We start from the raw sequence: 22,298 nt of genomic DNA, 5'->3' as shown, positions 1-22,298 counted from the left end.
TCAACTGGCCTTACTTTGTGAATTTTGAGTTGGGCCACACAGGATTCCAGTTGTGTGTCCTCTTAGGCACTTTGATTGCTGAAACACGGTGTCAGAATAATCATTACTCTGTTGAGTAAATATGCCTTTTGTCACGTGGGGGAATAATTATCCACATTTTGTGCCATGTTTCTCAATGGGATCTTTATAGGAAAGTGAGGCTGCTGGGTGGGGGATACTTGGGAGAGTCCACTTTGGAGCTGATCTAAGAGATGCCCACCCACCTTCTCAGTTCCATTCCTTCCCCACCTTCCCCGCCACACTGCCCTGGAGTAGAAGTTGCTGCGCTGTGCACTGCCCTGGTCAGCCCTCTCTCCTGTCTGAGCTGCTGTCAGACAGAGTGCTCTTCCCCTTGGACAGTTCTGTAGCTGCCAGCAGAGGCCCTCTGGGATCGTGGACTGCACGATCATCTGGCAGCACCTTGGAACTGGTGTGCCCCCCTCACCCTTCCTAAGGACAAGGGCAAAGATAATTCACACTTCTCCTTAAAGTTGACCTGCCTGAGAGTAGGCCTGTAGTCCACAAGGGTTCTTGTCCTCCACCCGCTCACAGTCCCACTTGACTCTCCTTCATCTCTGCCCTTACAGTGGCACCTGCTCTGTGTTGGAGGACCTCTGGCACAATGAACAGGAATGATGCAAAATGTTGGTCTTAGTAAAGTTGAAAACAGGAATGAATGTAAGGAACCAGTAACAGGTGTTTATTTGCAACACAAGTGGCTCCTTTTCTTTACTTTTGACAAAATTAAAGGAGTCTCCAAAAGAGGTAAGCTGATTGTGATGGATGGTGGTTGCTGTGTGTTTTAGGCATATAACTTGGGAAGAGTTAGAAAATGAGAGACATTGCTGCAACAAAACTCCAATCCTATCCACTTATTAATGTGAATGCTTTACATATATATAATTAAAATGACACTAAACCTGTCTATTCTAGCAGCGTGATGTATACCCATATTTGCATAAATAATTAAAAAATTCTTTATCTGGTTGACGAATACATTTCCAAAGAAAATTACCTTTTTACTTTAATATTTACAAGTTACAAACTGAAGATAAGTGTAATTATTATTAAAACAAGTTTTTTAAACATAGAGCTTTGTTATAGAAAATTTAAAAAAAAGAAACTTGAATGTAATATGCATGTTTTTGTTATACAGAGGACTATGTTAGTTTTGTCAAGAAAAGAGTTTTAAGCATAAAAATACCTTATCTTCAGATAAAATTTTGTGGGGAAATGGACTAGAGGTAGTATAAGTTTAAGAGAATAAGGAATGCTATAAAAACTGTTAAAGAAGAGCTTATTCTTTTATTTTTTTTTAAGTGGATAATGGAGGTATCAAATCACCATGGTACTTAGAGACTCATGTCTTATTTCTAAATGCCAATATTTAATACATAAGAATTATAACTTTCACAATTATTTAAAATTAAGATGTGGAATTTATGTGTTTCCATAAAATTATGCAAGGGAGTACATAGATTTTAAAAATTCTCTCTGCTTTTCGCTCTTGAAGGAGACTAATTTGGGATGCCACAGTGATTTCCAAGTCTGGCTTGGGAGTGCCTTTTAAAAATGCTGATTTCTGGCTTCCATTCAGACCTCTGAATCAGAAATCATACTTGGAGGGAATGGGACCTTATTTTTTTAAATTTATTTTTATTTTTTATTGATTTCAGAGAGGAAGGGAGAGGGAGAGAGAAAGATAGAAACATCAATGATGAGAGAGAATAATTGATTGACTGCCTCTTGCACATCCCCTTGAGCCCGCAACCCAGGCATGTGCCCTTGACCAGAATCGAACCTGGGAACCTTCAGTCCACAGGCCGACGCTCTATCCACAGAGCCAAACCAGCCAGGCGGGACCTTATTTTTAACAAGATTCCCTGATTCCCAGTGACACTGATGCAGCCAATCCCAGTGTGTCTGCTTGCTTCTCCTTCCAGGCCTGAAGCCCTGCTTTGTCCTCTTGGGAAGGGCTCAGGAGATGGGAGGTGACAGATGCTGTGGAAGTGGTGCAGTGGCAGACACTCAGGTGGGAAGGAACCACGAAGCAAAAAATTCCTGGCCATCGTGGGATGATGACCTAGGACAAAGACTGTTTTGTCCATTCACTTTTAAGGGAGGTTCACATCCTCTCCTTAAGTGATCTTTGCCCAGCTCATCCTAAAAGGTGGCACTTTTGAGCTCTCCTTTAAGAACTTTCATTTCTTCACTGCAATTTTCTAGATTGAGTAATCAGGATTAATATTGGCCCAAGATATACCTGGGATCAGTAAAAAACAATGCATTTTGAAAACAAATTGGCTTCCAAAACTCAAGTCCATCAGAAAATCAGGAGCAGCCCTAACCGGTTTGGCTCAGTGGATAGAGCGTCGGCCTGCGGACTGAAGGGTCCCAGGTTCGATTCCGATCAAGGGCATGTACCTGGGTTGCGGGCACATCCCCAGTAGGAGGTGTGCAGGAGGCAGCTGATCGATGTTTCTAACTTTCTATCCCTCTCTCTTCCTCTCTGTAAAAAATCAATAAAAATATATTTAAAAAAAAAACATCTCTCTCATTGATGTTTCTAACTTTCTATCCCTCTCTCTTCCTCTCTGTAAAAAATCAATAAAAATATATTTAAAAAAAAAAAAAAGAAAATCAGGAGCAGTCAGTGATTTCTGGCTATGCTTCTGGATCTTTGGGTTATGCAACATCCCCTCAGGATATGACATGGGGCTTTCATTAAGCAGTTATGAAACAGTCTGAGGGTTTGACTTAATGGACTAAATTTGCTACACATTGCTAGGGGTGTATTGTCTTTCTCTTCTTTCTTTCATGTGAGACATTTGTTGCTGTTTCCTGTGTCTCAACAAGATAAATGAACTAATTTAAAATATTTTCCATGCCTCATCTGTCCACTCCACAGCTGTCAGTGGGCTTGTGTTGGGAGCTTGCATGCCAGCAGCCCTCAGCCTGTACTGTTATTGTGAAAAAAGAATGTCGTTTCCATAGCAGCTTGGAACGCCTTTGCAAATGTGCTTTACATTCTTGCAGGATTGTGTAAGAAAGTCGATATTTGGTCCAGCTTTCTAAAGCACACTTGGCTGATTTAACTGAAGTCATTAATTTTTTTTTTAATTGAAGAGGTGGGAGAACATTTCCAAGAATCGATGAAGGGAAAAATATTTGACATAAGTTAAAAACCAACATAGAAAGAAAGAAGAAAAATATTGGAGTTATTAAAATTTAGAATTATAAACATTAAAATTGGAAAAAATTAGTTTTTCTTTAAAGTAATGGTTCTACTTTTACTGTGTTTTGTGAGATGAGTAATTTTTAAAAAAATCATGGAGTCTTCGCAGGTTTATTATTTTTTTTACAGTCACTTAAATTTGTTAAATATTCCTCCATAGTAGGTTTAATGGAAAAATTATATACAGCGCATCATAGTGGCATACAACTTTAAGGCATTTCATCCTTCTTTGTATCAGGATTGAGTTCCTCACAGCATTTACTTGCTGTATTTGTAGCGAAGGCAGAGCAAAAGAAGTGATAAGTTGGAAAGAATTTTTACTGTGTCTGAGATAGTACAGACGGTTTCTTTTAGGAATTTCTGAACTTTTTTTCTGCTTAATAATACATTTTAATGAGTCTTTGGGGGAAGTCATAACTCTACTACACTGCTTATCGCTGCCGCCTGCTCACATGACACAATACTCTTGTGAGGTATAATATTAAAATCATTTCTGGCTAAAAGTGGATTTTGGCTTTTAGCCCAACATTGAGCAAACAACCTTTCCAGGTCAAGTTAAATGTTCCCATAAGCTCCTTAAAACCAAATTTTCCTAGTTAAAAAAAGTTACTGAATATAATTCCCAAAGGGTAAGGTATGGAAGCTATTTAAATTAGACTTAAAAAAATATCATTCCCATGATTTGCTGGCCTGGCCTTTCTTTTGCTATTGGACGGAGAGCACTTTGCGAGGCTTGGAGTAAGAGGTCAGAATTCTCTCTAGGAGTTTGATGGGTTCAGGCCCTTAGCTTGAACTGGAGCTTAAGGCAGAACTCGGCTGCCTGCCGCCCCCTGCCAGTGTGACTTCCCTGGGGAATCTTCGAAGGATCTCTCTCAAGCCCCATCGTCTTTGTTCTTGATTGTGACCCAGTTATTGTCTCTAGAACTTTAACACCCCCACCCCCTTACACAGGCCAGGCTTTCTATGGTTCCCCCCATAGATCAGCCCCAAGGCAGATGGAAATTTGATAAATGCACTTATGACTTCTTCAGAGCTTTCTGTAGGAACTTGGCAAGTATATTCTTCCTCCTAAATATTTTAACACAGACTTTAAAATGACATTTACTTCTTCTAGGACCATGTGTTTGATAGTGGCATGTAGTATTTTATTTTATTTGAAACATCATTTTGGGTTTTATAGAGAAAAATAAAATATTTATCTCCACAGCTTGTTATCAGCAGGGAAGATAGGTATTCTTGGCTGGATGGAAAGTTTATTGGTGGGAAGATTTGGGAAACTATTTTGTGATAAAGGATTTCTTTGCATTTTTGCCTCTAGTCAAGTAGATTGCTTGTGGGTTCTTGCTAAGAAAAATAATCCCTCTTTTAATTCGACCAGGTTTAAAATGTTTTCAGGAGAGTTAAGCTTCCTTTAGCATTAGTGTCTGGTGTGGTCAAATAAAGGAATGGCTTTGGAATGGGCTAGATTTTTTTTTCTTCATGATGCCCCATTTGACCTTCCCACAGAAGGTTCAGTACCATTTTCACTTGACTTTGTGACATGTGTTGTATCCCCTTACCCATGACAGATACAACTTCCTAAGCATATTTTTCTTTGATGTTGTAAGAGTTTATGTTTCCTGTGATACATATCCTATGTGCCCAACTGTTTCTTTCAAAAAATAGGCACATACCACAATATCAACCCATTGTCACAATTTCTTCTATGGCTACTGATAACTACACTAGTTGCAAAGGGAAGATTTCATTTACATCTTGTTCTTGTTCATTAGGTGAAAGTTTATCAGATAAAATATAATCCTGGTGGGACATGGGCATTTTATGAGCAGGTGGGTCAACCTGTGAAAAGACCACCATAAAGCCTTCTTTCTGTTTCCTCATTTTGCATTAGACCTGGGCAAAATCCTCTGCTGCTGGGCTGTGTTTCAGTCAGCTCCTCTGCCGAGTGCAGGAATATGCCAAGTGAACCAGGCAGGGGACTCTCCTCCCTGGGGCTCCCACAGTTTTCAGTGGAAACTTAGTGTGTCACTTTCACAGGTCCAAAACAAGGTCTGAAATTACTTTTGAGAAACAGGAAAATCTTGTACAACATTTTGTCCAGCTTCACACAAGTCTAGTAACAGAACAGAATATAATCCCACTATATAGATGTTGTTCTTTTAAAAACTAAAAATCTTTACTGAAAATCATTTAAAGAAAGAGTTTTTCCCTCTAGAAGAAAGCAGAAATATATGCTCCCTATATTTCAAGAAGGGTCTGTGAGCCCAGGTATCTTAGTGTCTTGTATTTTGACAAGTGCTAGGTAAGGTACATGATTTTGGTATCTGATTTTGAAAATAGTTTACTAAACATGGTTAGTGTAGAAAAAATGACGACACTACTTCAAAGTCCTGGATGGAAACCCAGAATCTGGTAAGATATTCCCCCTCCCATCATAAAATACCTGAAAAACACACACAGGTGATAAAGAGTTCAGCTGCAGCCCACGCACTTGCCATGGAAGAAGAAGCGGGGATTGAAGGATGAGCATACAGGCTAGCTGTCAGGAAAACACCACATGGCGCTGAGCAAGGCAGAACGAGGGGGCTTGTCTTGATGCAGGGCTCCAGCCACAGGCTCCTCCGTGCTGCCACTGCTTTGTGGAGATTTAACAGTCACATTCTTGTCCCTTGGTGGTGCACTCCCAACAGCCAGTGTGATCCGTTTTCCTGCCCCACTTTATTGTATGCCCAAGCTCTTGTGCCTTTTGCTTTGGCAACCTGAAAGGAACTGATGTATTATCACATTCTGCTTTTTCTTTTTTCTTTTTTCCTTCTTTTAAAGAACATGGTAACAATGGCCATGTTTGTAAAGCCTTTTATGTTTAGAGAGCACTTCTGCATCCATTAGCCCATTAATTTCCATGGTGATCTTGCCAAGTACAGCTGTGGAAACTGAGGTTCAGAGGCACATGGGAACTCACCCAAGCACCCTGCTCCCTGCTCTTCAGTGTGAGAGCTGGAACCCACACCACAGCCTCCATCAGCGCTTCTACCCTGGCGGGTGGGGGATAGGGGTTAGCGTTATAAGGTTATAATTTTACCTGTATAACAAAAACACTAGAGGACTTGAACTCTTCTTTCTGTTTCCTTATTTTGCATTAATCTGACCAAGGCCATTTGAAGAAGATTCCAAAGAATAATGTTTTTTTCTTGGTAATTTACCATTGAAAGGTACCACTTTGAACTCAATATTGTAGCACTGAAGTATATGTACTAGTATATATACATACACTTAGACAGAAGCAGGGTATAGTTTACTCCCCTAAAGCTTGCCGGGCTCTTCTTGCATGGAGCAGCAAAGGGGCTCTCCTTGTACCTAAGCACACACACGAGAGAAATGGAAGTGTGTGATTTCAGGATGAACCGGATTATCTTCATCTTTTAAAATCATATGTGGATGATAGAAGACCACACTTTAGTTTTATGATTGCCAGTGAGCCATAATATAAGCAGTAAATGTCTCTCAGAGTATGAACACGTTCTTTCACACATCTGCTTGGGTAATTCACTGTTCAGTTTGAAAGGATCTCACAGAAATGGAATTTTTAAATATTGAGAAAATTCCATTAAGAAATAGAGGGAGAATGAAAGGCTCATTATAAAAGCCACGCCAAGAATAAATCAGATTTGGCCTACCCTGTGAAAAATACTTAACTTGTAAAAGAAAGGAGCTTTTAAAAGAAGGTAATGTTCTTACCATTGAAGGTGGTCAGCCAGTTTTTCATGACATTGTAGATAATGTAGATAAAGTATTATTTCCATGAAGAAAATCTGCATATTTGGAATTACCTGTTGCAGCTACACTTTTTTCATGACCTGTTCATGGCTAGTTCCAAGGACAGGAAGCTGAGGGTGGTACATTGTGTCTTTGATTCATTGTGGGAGCAAATCTGCGATAGGAGAAGAAAATAAATGGCTCTAATTGTGTCAGTAGCTCTAGTCTTTTATTATTGTAAAAACAATACAACAACAACTTTAAGAAAAAGAAAAACCTAGGATTCCACTAATCTGAACATGATGTTTTTAATTTTTTCTTGAAATCTCTGTTCATATGTGTGCCTGGTTGTAATCTCTCTGTTCATAGTGATTGTAGGCATTTTAATCTGTGTCCAGGTCCTCAACTCTTTTTTTTAAAAAATATATTTTATTGTTTTTTTACAGGGAGGAAGGGAGAGGGAGAGAGAGTTAGAAACATTGATGAGAGAGAAATATCAATCAGCTGCCTCCTGCGGATGTGCCCGCAACCAAGGTACATGCCCCTGACTGAAATAGAACCTGGGACCCTTGAGTCCGCAGGCCAATGCTCTATCCACTCAGCCAAACTGATTAGGGCAGTCCTCAACTCTTTTGTTTCATGGACTCCTTTGGCAGTTTTTGGTAAAGACTATGGGTCTCTTTTCAGAAAAATGTTTTTAAATATTTAAAATAAAACACATAGGATTACAAAGGAAACAATAATATTGAAAGGCACTGATTAAAATATTTTTTAAAATTGTGTTATGGTAACGTGCTTTTCTATCAGTACATTAAATAACAACATTGGAAAATTCATAGTTGCATAATTTCTGAGTAATTATGAGCATGGATATTTTGAAACCATCTGTGGATCTGAGTGAGGAATGGAGAAGGGCCAGGGTGGTTGACGAATTTCATTCCTGAGGGTCCCTATTATCTGAGTGAAGGAAGAGGTTCAGTTGTCTTAGGGTGGGGTTGGAGAGTGTTAAGATTTTGGGACATAGGAGGGGTCATTGCTTAGCTTTTGCTATGTCTCAGTTACTGTGCAAAGCCTGTTGTATACGTTATTTCTTTTAACCCCGAGAATAGCTTCATGAAGAGGATTTGCTATTGTCATCTTTACCTGACCAGTGAGGCAACTAATCTTGGAGAAATTACCCACAAATAGTTCATTGAAAAAATATTGTCCATATACTAGCCCTCAAAGGAAGTCTGCCTAAGTAATCCAGAACAATGTCCTGATTCGTGATGCAGTGTGGGGCCACAGTGGGGACAGCGTTTGGATTCAGTCCCAAACCTTTGACCAGAGCCTGTTTTACCATCTTCGTCCACTCCCTAAATTGGGGAAGATAAAAGGAATTTCTAAGTGACCCTAAGGGCCACTGGAGATTAGCAACCCCAAATTTGTCTTAACTAGAAGACAAATTTCCAAACTCATTGCGGGGTGATTTTTCTCCTGAAACAACCATCGTAGCATCTGAACCAAGCAAGGCGGTGGTTAGGGGCTGCCGGAGAGGGGATGGGCTCTGGCTGGACAGTCTGTGTTTGCACAGGGGAGCTACCCTGAACCAGTCTTTCTCAGGGCCACAGTTACTCCGCCAGAGAGGTCCTTCCTCTGAAAGGTCACCCCATTGAAAGGTCACCCGGACACGCCTGCTCCGCATTGATTTCATAGCGTTTCATCACTGCTTCCTCAGTCTTATATGGGGACCTGATGCCAGAGACTTTTAATTTAAGCATTAGCCTTCTCAGTGTGGTCTGCTGCTGGCATAATTGAAAGACAAGAGGCAAAGAGGTTGGGGCAGGCCACAGACAGAACGATCCGTGGGTGACAGTTTCTAATAAGGGTCAGGTGTATTCAGAGGCCTGGGGATAGCGTCTGGTGTTCAGGCAGAAAGTGCACGTGTGCCCAGAGTAGCAGCTTGTGTCATTATCAAAGAAAAGTGACAAGATCTCTTTATTTTTCCTCTTATCAATGGTTTAAGTCAGTACCATTCACAAAGATAAGCATACGCAGCAGGAATGTGTATAAGTGTTCATTTAAATGGTTCAGAAATGCCTGTGGGAAGTTGGACAATCGAGAGCTGCTTAAAGCCTGACTTGTGGGATCCGATTCCTTCCTTGAAGACTAGCAAATGGGAGGCGCATTTACTGTTTAGTCCCCAACCTCACCAGTGCATGAAGTTTCAGTAAATATATTGAAAACAGGGATTTGAGAAACATACACACCTTTCTAAAAATACACATTGAACAAAACATCACCTTTCATGGGGTTGGCTGTTCACACTGTCTCAAAACAAATACTGCGAAGGAAAATTAGTCTTTGTCTTTGATTTATTCTGTGCTTTTGGTCAGATATCTTTAGGCCTTCAGGCTCGAGGCCAGAAATAAATAGAAATGTGTCCTAATCCATGATTTGATAATGCTAATAACAAATCATATCCGATATTTATAATAAAGATTTCCTTTTTTTGTCTGTCCTTGGAACAGCAGAAAGCTTGTTAGCCAGGCTTCCTCCATTGTGTCAAACAGGAAAATTGTGTTTCTTCTTAAATTTAACACTGAGAATTAAATGATCGAAATATTATCATTTCCAACATTAATTCAGGGAGATCTAAAAAAAAAAATAGAGTTAAGAAATCCTCCTAAGTTATAAGTAACTTCACAAAGCTGAGTATGTTTTTATAGGGTGAAGAGCACACACATTAGTTACTTTAACGGCCTAGTTTTACCAAAAAGGAAAGAGTGCCTTTTTTAAAAAGTAAATAATTCAGTAATTCTGACTTCTATTAAAAGCCTTATTCAGGGAGAGAAAGAATTTCTGTTTGATCTCTTATAAACAATAATTTCAAAGAATGAAATTTCCTCAAGGAAACAGGTGCTCTTTAATATCTATAATAATAAAAGCATAATATGCTAATTAGACCAGACGAAGCTGGTAGCTGGAGGAGGGAAGCCTGGGTCCCGGGTGCTAGAGGGAAGCCGGTGCCGGCAGCCAGGGGAAGGAAGGCCTACTCTTGAATGAATTTCGTGCATCGGGCCTCTAGTTAAGAAATAAAAGTGCAGAAGTACTTAGAGATGTTTATTTTGTGGTTTAGAAGACTTGCTTTCCCTGCCCGTCAGCTGAAAGATGTTTAGTGACCATAAATACCCAAGAATATTTGTTCTGGTGCTCTTTATATGCTGTAATTGTATACCCCTGTTGCACTTTATATTGGAAAGAAACTTGAAATAAAGGTTGGAACTCAAATAGGCGGTTAGAGAAGTAGAAACGATAAGTGATTGATTTTTCTCAACATAGATAACTTTACCTATTTTGTGATTCAGCAAATGCTGCTCTATACTATTAGAGAAATGACCCTTTCAACATGAGATTGTGATGTTGCCTTTAATAGTTAATTTATTTACAAATGCTGCTTATATGTCTGACAGCCCAGGTCATAAGTGCAGAGGGAAAGCTGAGGGGGCGTGTAGGAAGGAAAGGCAGGAAGCATTCGGAGGCTAGCCTGTTTCCCCACAACCTCCTTTCTCCTTCACTTCTGTTTGCTCCTGCCAAGCTATTTTTGCTATTCATGTGACTTGCCCGTGTACCTGTGCTGAGCTGGAATTCAGACTCGGGTGTGACTTCCCAGTTCATGCTTCTAATATGATGAAATACTGTTCACATAGGGAAGACAGGAAGACTGTGGTTATTTGGTCAAGGTACTCCCCAGATACTTAGTTTGTACACTACACCAGGTCCCTTTGATAACAAGATGAGTAGAATTTGTCCAGCCCAAAGGGGCAAAAGGTGGTCAAGCAAAGAGATGTGCCTGATCAAAAGGCATTCTTAGCCAAAGGTCATTCTGATTTTCTGTGTGGGCTGCTCTAGAGAGTTGCTTGGTTGCCTGAAGTTTAAAACTAAGTCACTCAGAAAATTGTAATAAAATACTAGTCCTATTTTTCATCTAAAAATTAGCTGCCACTACTAAGCCACCATCATTCTTCCCCTTGGCACATGAAAGTGAGATCTGTGTCAGGGTGCTACTGTCCATGATCTGCTGAGCTCTTGCCTTTCCAGCCTGCCATCCCTTAGCTGTGCTCACACTTCTTAGCACAATTTAGCTTCATGGTTTTCACCTCTGAGCTTTGTTGCATCCATCTAGAATGTCCTTCCTCTGTCCCCGTTCCACTGCACGTTCATTGTCTGAAACCTCCTAGCTCTTTAAGAGGAGCTCACAGTCCACCTGCTCTTGCTGACTTCCCCAGTTCTCCACAGCCGCTGGGTGGCTTCTCCATGGCACATGGCAGACCCTGTGCCAGTGTGCAGCATGTCCCCAAGGCTCTCCAAGACAGCGCCTGGCCTGGGGCAGACGCACTGCAGGTGGCCTCTGAACTCCAAGAAGTTAATTACAGGAACCTTCTGACTTTGGAGAAACCCCATTTTACTTTATTCCGAGTTCTCAGGAGCCAGACCGATGGATCTCACCCAGCAGTGCCTAGACTTGGTGACTCATGGCCCTGAGTTCTGAGTAGCTCACAGGTCGCCTGCCTGAGCTCTCTTGCCACGTGACCTGAGCTGTTCAGGCAGAATCACATCCTTGTCCTGTACCTTAAGTGGCCGTCATGAATTTCATCCTCCTTTAGATTTCAGTAGAGAAGTGTGGATGTGCTGGGGTGGAGGCAGGTAACTAGCCAAGACACACATGCTGGCCCTCTCTCCTTCCAAGTCCGGTAGCACTTTAACTTGTTTATCATAATTACCACTGTGAAGCTTTGGTTACAGCTATTTTTGTATGCCACATAAAGCTCCTTGAATACACAGATTGTTTTTTAGTATTTTTGCATCTCCTTTCACATTTTGTATAATTCCTTTTATATAGAAGATACTTAATAAGTATTAAAATGGTTGAAAGAATGAATTAACATACTATATAAGGAAACAATCATTCATTTAGTCAGTGGGTATTCAATCATTCATTTAGTTATTGAGCACCGACTATGTGCAGTAATGTTCTGGTGCTGGGATTAAAAGATTTCTCCAGAAAGATTCCTCTTTGGTGATCTCTGTGGAGTATCTGCTGATCCAAAGTGAAAGGAAGTGTGCCCTAACCGGTTTGGCTCAGTGGATAGAGCATCGGTCTGCGGACTGAAGGGTCCCAGGTTCGATTCCGGTCAAGGGCATGTACCTTGGTTGCGGGCACATCCCCAGTAGGGGGTGTGCAGGAGGCAGCTGATCAATGTCTCTCTCTCATCGATGTTTCTGACTCTCTATCCCTCTCCCTTCCTCTCTGTAAAAAAGTCAATAAAATATATTTTATACAAAGTGAAAGGAAGTGTGATTGGGCATTTCATATAGTGCATTTCAAGAGTAATTTGTTAATTTGTCAGTTTGTGTCTGAACTGCAAAGGCCTTTCCAGTGCTGGCAGTCTTTTGTGTTTTTTTTTGCTGTTCTCGGGGCTGATAATGACACTCTAGCCTTGTTTGGAGTGAGTGCAGCCTTCTCTCTGACCCCTGCCACCTCTGCCTGTTCCTCTAGCTCTGCCCATGGCCTGGCTGAGCTCATTCCTCTGCCCTTTCCTCTTCAGCCGGCTACTTGACTTCTTAGCTTCTCACCTTTTGAAGGGTGAATCTCACCAAACAAAAAGCAATGAGATAAATGGCTTCTGACACATCTCATAAATAAGGATTTAATTCAACACACTTGACATCATGAGCCATTTATTTTAATGCTCTGAACTTGAAGTGTAGAAGTAACTTTTCTCAGGGAGTGGCTGTGTGGAGAGACAGAGGACTCACCATGTTATGAGCTGATGCATGCATGGTCAGAATTGAGTTTTACTGTAGCATTCCATGGTGTCTGCTGTTAGATGGCTGAGAAAGGAACAAGTCCATGTGACTAAAGTGACATGAGACTACATATCAATTGCTGCCTCTCACAAAAGCAGCCCAAACCCTGTAGGCTCCGTCCACCTGGGATGTGAGGTTTCAATATTCCCCTTTCTATCCATCCCCAACTGCTCCTTACCTCCGTGGATAAGCTGATTGGTATCAGTCTTCTCCCTCCTCTCTCTGCTCCTTCTGAACCTTGCTCTCCTAACAGCTGTTGCATCCCTGCTTGCCTTCAGCTAAGTTGTCTGTTTCCTCCCCTAGACTGTGAGCTCTTGCTGTAGAACTCAGAACAGTGTCCTCCCAGTGCTGGCCAGTATTGGCACATGAGTGATTCATTTAATGATACTGATGAGCAGAACGTAAATTTTGTGAGTTAAAAAAAATTCTGCTTTAAAACCAGTATTAAAAACCTGGAGTAGAATTAAACTTTTGACCCCAATCCTCTGACTTGCCTACAACAATAGTGGCATTCATTGAGTCCAGCATTATTCCCTGTTTTGAGTTGGGAATGTTAGCTTGCTGTGTAGTGCTTGGTGGCGGCGGGGTGCAGGGGGGGGCGGGGGGTACTTTGGAGAGCTAAGGGAAAAAGGAATTCGCTAATATATCATTATCATTAGCTTGTTATTTGTATGAGAGGGAAGCACTAATTAAAATAAAAAGCATTTGTGCCTGATTTGGAATTACCTGCCTATTTATGGAAGAAAAAAGAATCATAAAACTGGTGAAACAACAATAAAATTATACTACAAATAATATTAAAATAAAAAAAGGGAAGGTGATGTGCTTTGAACCTCCAACTCCTTCACAGCTCATCATTTCTTTATACCCTTTGCCAGGCTGTATGTTCAAGGAATCTAATGATACACAAAGTCTCATTGCCAGATACTTCATTAATTCCTCAATCCATTAGGAGCCTTAATGGCCTATGCCATTGGAATGAGTATGGAAATCCTGTCCTCCAAGAAAGTACAGTGCTCTATAAATCATACTCGCCTTAGGATTCTCTCAGCCCTTGACACAGAGAATAGATGAAAAACATTGTACTTCCTGAATTCCCTTATTCTGTATTATAGAGGCTCTCAATAATTGACACCCTTTAACCCTTTCATCCTCCAACCCAGTAGTTCTCAAAGTGTGATCCCTGGATCAATATGGTCAGCATCCCTGAGAACTCGTTAAAAATACAAATTAAATGTCTCCCCCCCAACTCTGGGGGTGGGGCCAGCAAGCTGTGCTTTAAGAAAGCCCCCAGTCATTCCAAAGTGCTCTAAAGCCACTGTGGCATCCTATATAATAAAAGGCTAATATGCAAATAGACCAAACGGTGGAACAACTAACCAGTCGCTATGATGTGCACTGACCACCAGGGGGAATGTGCGGAACATGGCGGGTGTTGGCCATGGCGGAGCAGGTGAGTGGGGGCACCATAACAAGGTGGGGCGCCGGTCGCTGTCATCCGGGCAACCCTCTGGTGGTTACTGAAATTCTTTGCTCACCGCAGTCCCACCTGGTGCTCACACCTGCTGCTGTAGCTGTCACTCACACCTGCAGCCAGTGCCAGAGCCGCCGCTTGTACCTGCTGCCGGTTGATCATTCGGTGTGGCAGCTGTCAGCCCTGATCGCCCTGAGAGCTTCTCCACCTCCCCCTGCTCCTGAGGAGCGATTGGGACAGCAGCTGCCACTCGCACCCGCTGACTGTGCTGCTGGTGCTGGCCCCAATCGCTCTGTGCCATCAGTGGGTGTGAGTAGGGCCAGTGCTGTCAGTGTGTGGGAGCAGCGGCGGGAGCGGGGCTGCCGGGCTGCGGGCAGACAGGGAACCGGAGGCTGCAGCGGGAGAGGCCGGGTGGGGGCGCAGAGGATGGGCCGGGACCGCCCCTGTGCCTACCGCAGCCTTGTGGCCCACAGTTCCTTTCAAAGTGCGCGAATTCGTGCCTTGGGCCCCTAGTAGTTATATAATGAGGTGTCCTTTTTCACTATTGAGGGCATAGATGAGAGGGCCAGACCTTGACAAAAAGTCTTGCTTGGATTCAGTTTAATTCAGCAAACGTTACTGAGTAGCTCTTACGTCTCAGGCACCCTTACTAGGAAACCATAAAGGTAAAGGACACTTTAAAGTCACTCTGTGTCAGCATTTTCCTGGTGTGCCATGTTTGTCGGTCTCCCTGGACATCAGCCCCTCCTTGACTTCGTGGTGCAGCACCCAGAATGATGGTTCTCTAGGCTGCCTCATTTGACTTCTCAAACCTCCTTTATTAATTGCCATCCTGAAATTGGCTTCTATTCCCTTTCACTGGTACCCCAGTGACCTGGAGGAAGAATGGCCCTGTCTTTCTGAACCTTCCCTACTTTTAAATGCCCGATAATCTTACTGTTCACCAGCTCCCCTCCATTCCTATCCCTCTAGAAATTTGCGTCGCCTCCACACTCATCCATTTTTAGACTTAGGCAGCTGCTAGAGAGGTTCTTTCCCACAGAAGACAGACTGTCCAACCCTGACCTTGAGCTAAATAGAGTAGTTCTATTTAGAGGAAGATATAGAGTCTCTGACAACGAGTAACGAGTAAAAAACACTAAGAATTTACCTTCCTCCTAATAGCCACTTCCCTAGCCCGAGTACTCACCATCCTTTGTCTCTGAATTTCCTTGGCTTCTGTCAACATAAGAAACATCCAAACCTATGGAGAATTTTTACGTTTATTTGAGCCAAACTGACAATTGCCAGAAGTAAAATCCAATGGATTGAGAAAATGCTCTGGAGAATGGCAGTTTATTTTATATACGCTACAGTCACATGATTAGCTAAATGATACTTTTACTCTTTCCCAAACAATTCAAGAACGATTGAACATTTAAAACTTCACTTTTACCACTTCCTCCTTATATGCTACTATTGTCATTTATTTAAATTCTCTCTATATTTAAAATCCAGAAGATATTGCTACTATTGCTTGCAAAGTCAATATTCATTTAGATTTACCTACATGTTTAGAATTTTGGTTGCCTTTTCACTTCTTCATGCATATTTCTGATCCTTGAATGTTCAAAGGAAAAGAAAAAAATCTTTATTGCCCTCACATTTGGATGATAATTAGGCTGGATGTAGACCTGATTTAATTATCCTTTAGAAGCTGAAAGACATTGTTTTGTTGTCTTTAAGCATTCACTGTTGGCAGATTAGAGATTTTATGGTAATCTGATTTTTCTCTTCTGGAAGATTTTGGGATTTTCTTTTTTTATTTGGAGATCTAGGATGTAGTTAAAAGATTTTTAAAAAATCAGTCTTACATGTTAGGTCTTTTTCAGGTCTGGGAATTTTCTGTTCGTTTCTCTTTTTCTTTTCACGTGGAATGCCTTTTAAGAGATAGAACATCTGGATTGCTTCTGCATATGGGTTAGCATTTGTGTTCCATTTTTCTTCTTTTTGATATTTTCTTTTGTGTACAACCTCTAGGCTCCATCTCCCAGTTGCTAATTTCATCTCCAATGGGATCCATTCAACTATTTAGCATATCTTGAATATTTTTATAATAATATTTTTAAAATTCTTAGAGTTTTTACTGTAGAGTTGTTACTTTTTTTTTTTTTAAATTCATGGGATATATTTTAGAATCTCTATCAAAATCTGTACCTCTTTTAAACTCTTGTTTCCCTAAACTGGCTCCTGAGGTCAAATATTCTTCTGCTTATTAATTATGGCACCTCTCTTTTATGACATTGGTTTTCCTCAAAAGTTTGTGATTTTTAAAGTATCTATTGGTATTTTTGTTGCACATCTTGGGTGTGCTTGTTCTTTCTGCAGCCCAATGAGAGCCCACTTGTCTTGTTGAATGTTGGGTTGGATACAGGACTTGGATTCAGATCAAATCAGGTTATCTCACGTGCTACTGATGATTGGGGGCAGGGTGGGACATGGGGCTGGCCTGACAGGTAGTTTGTCTTTTAGGTATTGGCTCCCACTCTTAGCATTGGTTTTGTGAGAACTGTCCCCTCAGAGATACCTACTAATAGCTTTTTGCCGGGGATCTGCTTCTTGGAGTTAGTTACACCCTTTCTTGTTAGTTCTGTTTTCATTCCTTTTCCTATATCTTTATTTAGGCTTTGGGGCTGGAGGGGTGGTAGCAGCGGCTGACTGAAACCAGTCAGTCATTGTGTTTCTTTAAAGCCTTCTTCCCAATGTTGCCCCTAAGCATAATGCATTGCAGCAGCCATTCTCGGTCCATAGAGTGTCTTGTCCTTAATTCTTTCACAGTGCTTATTCCACTGTAACCTTCTTAAGAAGTATCTTATTTGTCTGACTCTTTGCCTTACTGGATTAAACTCTGCAGCCCAGACATTTATAGCTGTCAGATTGCCACAGATGCTTCAGCCAGGGCAGAGAGCTGGTTTAGTAAGTGATCATGGTTGGGGCTTGGAATACAGCAAGTCCTCGAATAAGATGTCTTTCCATTCAAAGTTGTTTCTTTGAGAAAACTGAAATGGCAGCCTCTCACTCTCCTTTGTTATGCTTGGCTCTTCTTGCTCCGGGAATAACTTAACTCTTTTAAAAAAAATTTCTTTATTGAGTAAGTTATTACATATGTGTCTTTACCCCCTCATTACCCCTCCTCACCCCCCCCCCCCACTCATGCCCTCACCCCCTGTTGTCTGTGTCCATTGGTTAGGCCTATATGCATGCATACAAGTCTTTTGGTTGATCTTTCCCCCTTACCCCCACCCTCCCCTACCTTCCATCTGAGGTTTGACGGTCTGATCCATGTTTCTCTGTCTCTGGATCTGTTTTTGTTCATCAGTTTATGTTATTCATTATATTCCATAAATGAGTGAGATCATGTGATATTTATCTTTCTCTGACTGGCTTATTTCACTTAGCATAATGCTCTCCAGTTCCATCCATGCTGTTGCAAATAGTAAGAACGCCTTCTTTTTTTTTTACCACAGCATAGTATTCCATGGTGTAGATGTACCACAGTTTTTTAATCCACTCATCTACTGATGGGCACTTAGGCTGTTTCCAAATCTTAGCTATGGTGCATTGTGTTGCTATGAACATGGGGGTGCATATATCCTTTCTGATTGGTGTTTCTAGTTTCTTGGGATATAATCCTAGAAGTGGGATCACTGGGTCAAATGGGAGTTCCATTTTTAGTTTTCTGAGGAAACTCCATACTGTTCTCCACAGTGGCTGCACCAGTCTACATTCCCACCAGCAGTGAAGGAGGGTTCCGCTCCCCCCCCCACCCCCCCCAATCCTCACTGGCACTTACTGTTTGTTGATTTGTTGATAATAGCCATTCTGACAGGTGTGAGATGGTACCACATTGTTATTTTGATTTGCATCTCTCGGATGATTAGTGACTTTGAGCATGTTTTCATATGTCTCTTGGCCTTCCTTCTGTCTTCTTTAGAAAATTATCTATTTTGGTCCATTGCCCATTTTTTGATTGAATTGTCTACCTCTTGTTACGTTGTATGAGTTCCCTGTCAATGTTGGAGATTAAACCCTTATCGGTGATAACATTGGCAAATATGTTCTCCCATGCAGTGGGCTTTCTTGTTGTTTTGTTGATGGTTTCTTTTGCTGTAAAAAAGCTTTTTATTTTGATGTAGTCCCATTTGTTTATTTTCTCTTTAGTTTCCATTGCCCTAGGAGCAGTATTGGAGAAGTAATTGCTTCGGCATATGTCTGAGATTTTGCTGCCTATGGATTCCTCTAGTATTTTTATGGTTTCCTGTCTTATGTTTAAGTCCTTTATCCATTTTGATAAAGGACTTAAACATAAGTCCTTTATTTTTGTGTATGGTGTAAGTTGGTGGTCTAGTTTCATTTTTTTGCATGTATCTGTCCAATTTTCCCAACACCATTTATTGAAGAGGCTGTCTTGACTCCATTGTATGTTCATGCCTCCTTTGTCGAATATTAATTGAGCATAGTGGTTTGGGTCGATTTCTGGGTTCTCTATTCTATTCCATTGATTTATGTTTGTTCTTGTGCCAGTACCAGGCTGTTTTGAGAACAGTGGCTTTGTAATACAGCTTGAAATCTGGTATTGAGATCCCACCTACTTTGTTCTTCTTTCTCAGGATTGCTGCAGCTATTTGGGGTCTTTTTTTATTCCAGATGAATTTTTGGAGAGTTCTTTCTAGGTCTGTGAAATATGCCGTTGGTATTTTAATGAGGAGTGCATTGAATCTATAGATTGATTTGGGTAGTATGGACATTTTGATGATGTTGATTCTACCAATCCATGAATACGGTATGTTCTTCCATCTGTTTATGTCTTCCTCTATCTCTTTTTTAAGTGTCCTGTAGTTTTCCGCGTATAGGTCTTTTACAGAACTTAACTCTTTCCCAAGAAATCAGAAACACCAATCAGAAAGGATATACGCAACACAATTCACCATAGCTAAGATTTGGAAACAACCTAAGTGCCATCAGCAGATGAGTGGATTAAAAAACTGTGGTACATCTACACAATGGAATACTACGCCACTATAAAAAAGAAGGAACTTTTACCATTTGCAACAGCATGGATGGAACTGGAGAGCATTATGTATGCTAAGAGAAATAAGCCAGTCGGAGAAAGATAATATCACTTGATCTCACTCATATGTGGGATATAATAATCAACATAAACTGATGAACAAAAATAGATCCAGAGACAAATGGCAGGGAAGAGGGGGCCGGTTAGAGACCAATCAAAGGACTTGTATGCATGCATATTAGCATAAGGAATGGACACAGACACTGGGGCAGTGGGAGCTTGCCCTCAGGGATGGGAGTGGTGGGGAGGGCATCTGTGGAGGGGAGGGAAGGAGAGACATATGTAATACTTTAAACAATTTAAAAAAAGAACTTAACTCTTGTTTACATCTATTAGCCTATGGTAAAATTGGTTTCATTATACATCCTTTTGCTTAAAGTCCCAGAACCTATCAACAGCATCAACTGGGGACTTACTGTACCACAGAGACTGTCCTGCAGGGCACAGAATGGCTTCCCCTGGATTTTGTGTAGTTCTCTATCTCAGCAGGAACCTATTTGATGTTTAAGTCAAATTTCTCAAACCTCTGAATAAACATCTTCCAAAGTATTGAGTTACATAGTTATAGCAGCAATTTTCCACCTTTTTTCAGCTCATGCACACATAAACTACTGAAATTCTGCACACCAAAAAAGTATATTTTTTGCCAATCTGACAAAAATATAGTTATATTTTGATTCATTCACACCGGATGGCTTTTGTTGTGTTGGCTATTGTCATTTTTTTTTATTTGACAGTCTAAGGGAAAAGAGTCAGGTATTTCATGTTTTTAAAATTCTTGTGGCACATCGGTTGAAAAATCGCTGGTCTATAGTTAGGTCAGCTTTCCAAGGATACTGGTTCTATCCTGGGAAAGGAGGCACTTCCCTTACTAGATCCCAAGCATTGGATCCTCCTGGGCTTAAGTGTATTCTTTCTGTCTCCACCCTTTCTGGAAGGCCTCTGTTTAATGAGTTGATGGTGGAGGAGGCTGAGAGTTACTAATTCATTAATTAGTTAAGTCATAATACTCTTTCCCACTCCTAAGTCCTGTTTAATTAGGAAAATAGGAAACAAGTTCTCATTTTATACATCTATTACTATCTGAACTTATCAAATGCTGACCTCTATGATTAGGCTCTTAAAAGATTGTCTGATTATGCCTGGGGCTCCTGGTATGAGTTTTGCTATTATATCTGTCATCACATTTCAAATGATTAGAATTGTCAAAAAGATACCAACATACCAAGTATTACCAATAATGTATTGACACTGATATAAAAAATATATTAAGATAAGATACTAAATAATGCTTTTATTCATGTTATAATGGGTCTTGTTTAGTTCTATGGTGTGTTCTCTCTTTCTGTAATTTCTTAGTTAGCTAAGCCACATACCTCCCCTCTCCCCACTTAGATTGTTTTAATTGTACATTAAATCCAGATGTATAGGAGGATCAGATAAATGCCCGGGATGCAGGACTCTTATGGGGACGATTGAGAGAGAATACGGCTCAGACAGACCGTGAAGGGCCTTTTATAAGTTTTCCTCTTCCATCTCATACTGTTGCTTTTTTTCTAAAATGTCTTGGAGATAAGGAGATGCCATTGAAGAACATTACACAGGGGGTGACATAGGATTTATGTTGTAAAGACTCTGGCAGGCCTGGAGAAGATGAATTGAAATGGAATGAAATAGAAGAGGGAGAGACCATTTAGAAGGCCATTATTATGCTGGGCAAGACACCATGAGCAGAGGCAGAGGCAGTGGCAGTTGGTATAGATGGGCAGAGAGAGATCAAAGCAAGATTAAGGTACAGAATCTATAAGACTGAAGTGGCTGATTAGATGTGAAGGCAAAGAAGAGTTAGAAGTTAAGTGCACATTGATTCTTGCAGCTCTGTGATAAAATATTACAGCCCCCAAAAGGCATTGAGTTTAAGTACTTTTTTTTTTTTTTTTGGTCCAAAGAAGGAAAATGTACCTATAAAAGAAGAACAGTTATTCCAGCATTTGGTCAGATTGCAGGCCTTCTTTATCCTTAGGAATGAAAAGTTGAGCGTTTCGATCATCCTGTTTCTTTTTTCTGAACCTAACCTATGTTGTTCTACAATCAATATTTTTCCTAACCCAAGTATTAGTTCACAGATCTTATATTTAGTGAAGCTGTTTTATTTTTCCTATCTCTAGAGGAATTGTACTGATGATGTTTAGTGCTAATTGTATGCAATTTAATTTTCAGATTGTAGTAATCATTATTGCTGTTTTTATTTTCATTCTTTCTTCCCCAGGCTTAGTCAGCTATAGATATTCAACAAAATTATGCCCTTTGGAATGATTTTCAATTTTCTCACTTTGGGAGGCATATTTTTGTCAGTCATGAAGGGTTTGGATTTGGATTATTAAACACTTGAACCCCGAGTTTCCACATTGGACCATTTAACACTCTTATATTTTCTTGCAAATGGAAAACTTAGTCCATCTGTGTGCTATTTGGGTACTTTTGAAGACCTCATCTATTTTAGGCAAGTGTGTGCCTGTCTTCCAAACCTGCATTCTATCTCTGGATGTACAAAAAAGCATGCCATGCAGGAAATAAAGGAGAAGTAGCTTCAGCTTTCATGGGCGCACCCTTGGGCCTTGCCTCAGCTCTGCTCCTGAAGAACCATGTATAGAAGGGCTTGGCTTTTCCTAACCACAAGAAGTATTTCAACATGTCTGGGAGTATGTGACCGTAGCAGTGTGTTTTCTTGAAAGTGTTGCTGTCACTACTTGGGCCCCTGGAGGGTCAGGGCTTGTTGATGTAATGAGTTTTCTTCATCTCTAATAGCTATTTTTCTGTGAAGTGTGGAAATT

The 22,298-nt window shown here is 40.8% G+C and overlaps 1 protein-coding gene across 3 annotated transcripts in view; it reads left to right on the top strand.

Moving 5' to 3' along the window:
• The window catches only part of KDM4C (lysine demethylase 4C), a 375,701-nt gene that overhangs the window by 287,005 nt on the left and 66,398 nt on the right, over window positions 1–22,298 (top strand). The window lies entirely within an intron of this gene.

Source organism: Plecotus auritus (genome assembly GCF_963455305.1).
Source record: "Plecotus auritus genome assembly, chromosome: 5".
In the NCBI taxonomy this organism is placed as follows: Eukaryota; Metazoa; Chordata; class Mammalia; order Chiroptera; family Vespertilionidae; genus Plecotus; species Plecotus auritus.
The sequence above is the reverse complement of the archived record's forward strand: the minus strand, read 5'-3'. Positions and strand labels throughout refer to the sequence as shown.